Consider the following 8,684-nt stretch of genomic DNA (forward strand, 5'->3'; position numbering starts at 1 on the left):
TCAGTGATCAATGCAAAGAAATAGAGGAAAACAACAGAATGGGAAAGACTAGAGATCTCTTCAAGAAAATTAGAGATACCAAGGGAACATTTCATGCAAAGATGGGCTCGATAAAGGACAGAAATGGTATGGACCTAACAGAAGCAGAAGATATTAAGAAGAGGTGGCAAGAATACACAGAAGAACTGTACAAAAAAGATCTTCACGACCCAGATAATCATGATGATGTGATCACTCATCTAGAGCCAGACATCTGGAATGTGAAGTCAAGTGGGCCTTAGAAAGCATCACTACGAACAAAGCTAGTGGAGGTGATGGAATTCCAGTTGAGCTCATTTCAAATCCTGAAAGATGATGCTGTGAAAGTGCTGCACTCAATATGCCAGCAAATTTGGAAAACTCAGCAGTGGCCACAGGACTGGAAAAGGTCAGTTTTCATTCCAATCCCAAAGAAAGGCAATGCCAAAGAATGCTCAAACTACCGCACAATTTGCACTCATCTCACATGCTAGTAAAGTAATGCTCAAAATTCTCCAAGCCAGGCTTCAGCAATACGTGAACCGTGATTCCTGATGTTCAAGCTGGTTTTAGAAAAGGCAGAGGAACCAGAGATCAAATTGCCAACATCCGCTGGATCATGGAAAAAGCAAGAGAGTTCCAGAAAAACATCTATTTCTGCTTTATTGACTATGCCAAAGCCTTTGACTGTGTGGATCACAATAAACTGTGGAAAATTCTGAAAGAGATGGAATACCAGACCACCTGACCTGCCTCTTGAGAAATCTGTATGCAGGTCAGGAAGCAACAGTTAGAACTGGACATGGAACAACAGACTGGTTCCAGTACAAGGCTGGTGTAATTTCAAGAAGCATAAGGTGGTGTCATCTGCATATCTGAGGTTATTGATATTTCTCCCAGCAATCTTGATTCCAGCTTGTGCTTCTTCCAGTCCAGCGTTTCTCATGATGTACTCTGCATATAAGTTAAATAAGCAGGGTGACAATATACAGCCTTGACGTACTCCTTTTCCTATTTGGAACCAGTCTGTTGTTCCATGTCCAGTTCTAACTGTTGCTTCCTGACCTGCATACAGATTTCTCAAGAGGCAGGTCAGGTGGTCTGGTATTCCCATCTCTTTCAGAATTTTCCACAGTTTATTGTGATCCACACAGTCAAAGGCTTTGGCATAGTCAATAAAGCAGAAATAGATGTTTTTCTGGAACTCTCTTGCTTTTTCCATGATCCAGCGGATGTTGGCAATTTGATCTCTGGTTCCTCTGCCTTTTCTAAAACCAGCTTGAACATCAGGAAGTTCACGGTTCACATATTGCTGAAGCCTGGCTTGGAGAATTTTGAGCATTACTTTACTAGCATGTGAGATGAGTGCAATTGTGCGTAGTTTGAGCATTCTTTGGCATTGCCTTTCTTTGGGATTGGAATGAAAACTGACCTTTTCCAGTCCTGTGGCCACTGCTGAGTTTTCCAAATTTGCTGGCATATTGAGTGCAGCACTTTCACAGCATCATCTTTCAGGATTTGAAATAGCTCAACTGGAATTCCATCACCTCCACTAGCTTTGTTCGTAGTGATGCTTTCTAAGGCCCACTTGACTTCACATTCCAGGATGTCTGGCTCTAGATGAGTGATCACACCATCATGATTATCTGGGTCATGAAGATCTTTTTTGTACAGTTCTTCTGTGTATTCTTGCCACCTCTTCTTAATATCTTCTGCTTCTGTTAGGTCCATACCATTTCTGTCCTTTATGAGCCCATCTTTGCATGAAATGTTCCCTTGGTATCTCTAATTTTCTTGAAGAGATCTCTAGTCTTTCCCATTCTGTTGTTTTCCTCTATTTCTTTGCATTGATCGCTGAAGAAGGCTTTCTTATCTCTTCTTGCTATTCTTTGGAACTCTGCATTCAGATGCTTATATCTTTCCTTTTCTCCTTTGCTTTTGCCTCTTTCTTTTTCACAGCTATTTGTAAGGCCTCCCCAGACAGCCATTTTGCTTTTTGCATTTTTTTCCATGGGGATGGTCTTGATCCCTGTCCTGTACAATGTCACGAACCTCATTCCATAGTTCATCAGGCACTCTATCTATCAGATCTAGGCCCTTAAATCTATTTCTCACTTCCACTGTATAATCATAAGGGATTTGATTTAGGTCATACCTGAATGGTCTAGTTTTCCCTACTTTCTTCAATTTAAGTCTGAATTTGGCAATAAGGAGTTCATGATCTGAGCCACAGTCAGCTCCTGGTCTTGTTTTTGTTGACTGTATAGAGCTTCTCCATCTTTGGCTGCAAAGAATATAATCAATCTGATTTGGTGTTGACCATCTGGTGATGTCCATGTGTAGAGTCTTCTCTTGTGTTGTTGGAAGAGGGTGTTTGCTATGACCAGTGCATTTTCTTGGCAAAACTCTTAGTCTTTGCCCTGCTTCATTCCGCATTCCAAGGCCAAATTTGCCTGTTACTCCAGGTGTTTCTTGACTTCCTACTTTTGCATTCCAGTCCCCTATAATGAAAAGGACATCTTTTTTTGGGTGTTAGTTCTAAAAGATCTTGTAGGTCTTCATAAAACCGTTCAACTTCAGTTTCTTCAGCATTACTGGTTGGGGCAGACTTGGATAACTGTGATATTGAATGGTTTTGCCTTGGAGACGAACAGAGATCATATGTCTCAATGTAAGCAGAAACAGTATTAATGACAAAGCACAGATCAGTAAAAATGAATTCTACAGGGGTCAAAAGATATATGCTCACTGTCTGTCTGTCCAGTGTCATCTTCATACTGATCACAGTCAAGCTTTTGATAAGTATCAAGCAGAAAAGTGTGTGACATTTACACAAAACACTGGAAGCAAAAATAGGAAGCAAAAAAAAAAACCACACACAAAATAGGAAGATTCCCTATTTTGGAAAACTGTCTCAAAGGCCCTGGAACATCTCAATGATATTACACAGGCTGGCAGTCAGCACATTCCTCTTTCAAAGAATTTTTTCATCATTACTGAGATAGCTAGGACTTACTATTTACTTTCCTAGTTTTACATTTAAACAAACAAATACTTTCCAAGAAAGACTATTTAGGAAGTGTAGGGGAAATCTCTTTGGTAGACAAGATCTGTCCTGGCATTACATTTGATAGGAAATTGGTCCAGGTTGCCGTCAAGGAGCAGTCTCACCTCTGCGCATTTATGGATAGTGTCAGGACCTACTCCACCATCCACCTCAATGTCCAAAGATGGGAACTGGTCCTCAACCAATGAACCTAGATATACACAAGGAAATAAATGACTCCTTAGTGGACAGGTAGAGGGAAAGCACACTAAACAAAAAATGAAATGGCCACTAAAATATGACTCCAGATGTCTCACAGAGTAACTTTATATCAATAAAAGTTATGACTGGGGAAAGCCATCTTAATATACCGAAACAAACTTTCATAAAAGCAAGTTTTGTTCTGTTTGGCAAATCGCATGGAATTTGTCATGGACTTGCCAAAAATATAGTTCACAGAAACAAGGCAAAGATAAAACCCTCAATATTCAATGAAAATTCCATCTAAAGGTTACAGTTTCCAGAACAGTTTCCAATGGTTTTGCAAACAAAAACTCAACACTAACACGTGGTATCTCTTCTGATCTCCAAACCTAAATTTCTTTGGGCATCTCTCATCCCATATTCCAATGATATGTAGGCACCCCCATTTCCCTGCCTTCAGAGTAAGGCATAAACATACAAGCAGCCCAAACATACAAGCCCAATATATGCTTACTGAATAAATATACACAATAAAAAACCTTACTCCAGAACCAAATACTTTTTTTTACCTTTGGCATCATATCGTCCATGAATTTCTGCCCTCCAAACCCAGGTTCCACTGTCATAACCAAGGCCATATCTATTTTTTAGCCCATGGTGCCAAATACTCAACTGAAGTTCCTGGTTTGATAGCAAGGCCAACCTGTAACAAAAACAAATTTGTTACATCACACCAATAACTATTTCCATATTACATTACTGTGGTTTATCAGGCCCAGTAGGAAGCTCTATTCTTAAAAGAATGGAATACATACATAAATTGTTCAGCTGTAAATTGTTTTTTAAGTCAACATGGATATCACAAGTAAATGTTTCTAAAAGGCAGCAATTTCTAGAAAACATTAGTAGAATGTATTATCTGACAAACATGTTTAAATCTAGCTTCAATGCTGAAGAACAGTTGTCTACGTCTGGTCTTCTTCACCTATCATTTTGGGTCTTCCACCAAACTTTCCCAACTCTGAGAATGAAGTAGTATAAAACATTACCCTCACTGCTAAGCTCTTACCTTCATTCCATTCTCCCGAATGTCTTTGATCAAAGCTCCTGGGTTGTCAGTAGCCTCGAGATGAAAGGTATATTGATTGGCTCCTGCTACAGCCATTGGCTTTACCCACTGTTCTGGCCTGGACACCATCATGTGCATGTCTGGAAAGAAAAGACATATCCCCTAACTATTACTAAAAGGAAAACAGCTGCTCATATTATTGAAGTCAATCTGTAGTTTTTGCTATTTCAGATATGGACTCTTCTGGCATCATGATAATTGTTAAATAAAAGTTTCGGCATAGATAGCTTCCTTGCATCTTTAAGATAAAGTTTTGGTTAAACACATTTATAAAAAAAATCCAACCTTTTTTCCCAAAAAGCCTACAGCACTATTTATGAGAAGTAGTAACTAGGAATCAGGAAACCTAAGTTCAGGTTCAGGAAATATCATTGTAGAAAACTTAGATTACATTCTTAGGGAGACAAATAAAGGAGTAAATACAAATAAAGTTGGTAGTAAACAAAGCCAGTGTTGCTGGAGTCAGGGCGGGGGCGGGGGCAGCACTGAGGAGGGAGGATGAGGTAAGAGAAACACTGGATAAAACTACAGAACTCTGTAGACCGTCAGGTTTTTTTTGAATGACACAGAACAAATACTGCAGTACTTAGATCTAACTTTGAAGATCAAGGCAATAAACCTAGTGACTGCAGATGGTGAGCAGTGGTGGGGATTCCGGATATCTTCTGAAGGCAGGGCCAAGAGGGGCTGCTGTGGCTCAGATGTGCGCAGAGAGACAAGAGTCAGATGGTGCAAGGATGTGGGCCTAAGGAGCTAGAACAGAACTGTCATCACTAAGAGGCAGACAAATGCAAAAGGAGGAACAGACTCAGAGGAAAGATCATGTTAACCAGAAGCAGCCTGCCACGTGTCCTTAAATCTAAAGCTCAAATCATACGAAAATGTTTGGGAAGAAATGAGAGTGGCCTTCTTAAACATCTCGACTTAAACATAATATTAATAGCATTCCACGGGAAAGAGAGGGCAGCTTAAAAGAAGTGAAAGCAAGAAATGATGCAGGCAAGAAGAAAAACAGTAAACTCTCCTGTGCCAGACAGACAGTAATGAGCAGAGTTTTGAGCTTTTTTGCTTCGTAACAGAGAGCACATTTCTGATCCAGCAAAGCTATGTTAAAGAAAAAAAAATCGAATATTCCAGAACTCAGTAGCAAAGATTTATAAAATGCAACAAGGCTTTGAAAAAAGTCAGGAAAACAGAGTATAGAGCCTGATTAACAAGTCAAGGCTAACATTTATATTTCTAAACTAAGAAAAGTAACAAAAATAGAACATGTTTCAATAGGCAAAACTTTGTTTTCAGAAGATAAACTCAATTTGGTGTGTTTTTCCTTCATATCATAAACAAGAAAAATTCAATCTTATTCAAGTTTATTCATTCCTAAGTTACCAGACTAGACAGCTAAGTCATCCCTACTCAATCTCCAGTGTGCAGTCACCACCAGCAACCGTCACTGGGCATTCTCTGGTGTTCAGAGAATCAATGACTCAGCGACTCTGCCTGTAATCACAACACAGGTCTCAAATGTTCTACTGTCAGACTCCTTCTGCACTCTTAAAAATTACTGAAGACTCCTCCAGTCCAATACTGATGATGTGGGTTATATTTATCAATATTTAATGTATTAGAGAGGCAAACTAAAAAAAAACTTTTAGTGTCTATTTGTGTGTGCGCTAAGTCACTTCAGCCGTGTGCGACGCTTTGCAACCATGGACCGTAGCCTTTCAGGCTTTTCTCCAGGCAAGAATACTGGAGTGGGATTCTCCAGGCAAGAACACTGGAGTGGGTTACCATGTCCTTCTCCAGATGATCTTCCCTGACTCAGGGATCAAAGGTGGGCTCCCGCACTGCAGCCAGATTCTTCACCATGTGAAATAAGAGGGAAGCTTTTGTGTCTACTTCAGTCAGTCATAAAAAAGTAATGATGCTATAAATCCATTACATGTTAATGTAACAGTTGCATTATTTTACATTTTGGCAAGTAGGTAGTGCCTGGCTTGGAGAAGGCAATGGCACCCCACTCTAGTACTCTTGCCTGGAAAATCCCATGGATGGAGGAGCCTGGTAGGCTGCAGTCCATGGGGTCGCTAAGAGTCGGACACGACTGAGCAACTTCACTTTCACTTTTCACTTTGATGCATTGGAGAAGGAAATGGCAACCCACTCCAGTGCTCTTGCCTGGAGAATCCAGGGACAGGGGAGCCTGCTGGGCTGCCGTCTATGGGATCGCACAGAGTCGGACACGACTAAAGTGACTTAGCAGCAGCAGCAGTGCCTGGCTTAAGAGAATACACACCTGTATTCTCACATCTGCTCTGCATTCTATCTGTTGTTTTATAGTAGGGAAAAAAAAAATGCACAGAAAAGGGAGGCGTCCCTACACACACAGCCTTTTCACTCAAGTATGGATAGTCTACCATTTCTACCCCAAAAGTCAACAAGCAGTACGAAAGATTACTGGCAGTGTGGAATCTATAAATCCTGTCAGTGACCTTTCCATACTTTGTTAATGCTAAAACTCGTTAGCCTGTATTTTGAACAGCTCTTTTAAGTACTATTGGTTCACTGAGTTACACAGATCTTCCAACAGTGACACATTTCTTTATATACTATCCAAAACCCACGTTGTCAATGTCACTACAGATCTTATCAAAAAGCTGTAAGCATTGGGAAGCTTTCAAGCTCAAAGCAGCAAATATAAGTTTTCCAAAATTTCAATTTTCACTTGCAAATTCTAACTTTTGTCAGTGGCAACGAAAACTGATGAGCTGCTTTCTTTGAAGTGACAGGTTCACATAGTTAATTTTAAAGACAATATCAGGAAAATATCTAAGTCTGATAACCACAGTTCATTGTCAGTTATTCTTTTAATGGAAAATGGTGTTTGTGAAAAAACCAGCACTTGCAGTCTACAGCTCGAGACATGAAATGAGTGGTTTTCCTCAAGGAAATGATCACCCTCCAGGATTCAACAGAAGGGCTTTGTACGTATTACCTTCCCACTTCGTTACACAAAATACTAAAGAGACGCATGCTCAAGAATCAAGATTTACTAAATCCATCACCTGTTCCAATTCTTCAAGGATACTATGAAGGCATGGTGTGTAGAACATCACAATACCTGTAGTAACCTGCTCAGTATTACCTGTTCAGTAAAACCGCCTTATCTCTGGCTAGGGCATCAGCAGACTCATTCACCACTGCTTTTGCACCATCGGTACAAATAATGCAAATAATATCAGTACAATTTACAAATCGAACTACAAATAGTTTTGGCATCATGCTGCTGCTGCTGCTAAGTTGCTTCAGTTGCATCTGTCTGAAAAAGACTCCTACAGGTCCTCACACCATACTTAAAGACCACTGATTTAGATAAAAAGCAAAAATGACTTTTCCCTACCACTTTACATCTTAAGACAGTAAATTCTACTCAATATTAGGACTGAATTGTTAAAAGCTTTAGCAGTTATACATACAGCTTGTGATCTAACTCCTAAGATATATAATGTACCAATTAACCAACAACCAGTATCCAAGAATTACACAAACAAATATTAGATAAAAATCAAAGGTCACAACACTAAAGCATATGAAATCCATTCATCTTTACTTGAGATTGTCTTCTGGTAAGACTGATTAGCAAGTTTATCAGCAAACAACAAACTAAAAGCAGGGATGAAAAAACAGATTGTGGGGGGTGGGGTGGCAGCTGAGTTGGTCAGAGAAGGGGCACAGAGAGGGGAGTCAAAGAGCAGTGAGAAGTAACAGTTGGGAGACCAACTAAAAGGAAGGGAAAAAGACAAAATATACATATTTTAAATCCACACAAAGCCAGAATGGTGGATTCTGTGGCCATTGTACAAGGCGTGAGAGGGCAAAGAACACTTTCATCCAACTCCAATAGTTTTAAGGATAAATTTACCCTCGAAAAAGTCAGCTTCCAAAACGTTAAAAAAAAAAAAGTTCAGGTAATCAGAGGATTCTACTCCATTATTTAGAAATTTCAAAATGGTGAACATGTTGGTGGAACACTGTTTCCCTTGAGTCACATGAATTGATAGTTGGTGCCTTCCAAGTGGAACGGGCCTACAGAGGCTCTAACAGCCTCCTGCAAAGTCAGCAGTGTTCCACAACTGCACAGGAACAGAAGTCACACGTGGCTACTGAGAACTTGCAATGCAGTTAATGCCACTAAGAAACAATTTTTAATTTTAGCTGACTTAAATAGCTACATGAGGTCAGTGGTTACCATACTGAACAGAACAGCTAGAGCCCTTCATAAATGGTCCA

At 39.9% G+C, this 8,684-nt stretch overlaps 1 pseudogene; it reads right to left on the reverse strand.

Annotated features, from left to right (window-relative positions):
• Window positions 1-3,090: 3,090 nt before the first annotated feature.
• On the reverse strand, window positions 3,091-4,482 carry LOC108634946 (annotated as a pseudogene).
• Between the last annotated feature and the right edge of the window lie 4,202 nt (window positions 4,483-8,684).

This window comes from Capra hircus, unplaced genomic scaffold, assembly GCF_001704415.2.
Source record: "Capra hircus breed San Clemente unplaced genomic scaffold, ASM170441v1, whole genome shotgun sequence".
In the NCBI taxonomy this organism is placed as follows: Eukaryota; Metazoa; Chordata; class Mammalia; order Artiodactyla; family Bovidae; genus Capra; species Capra hircus.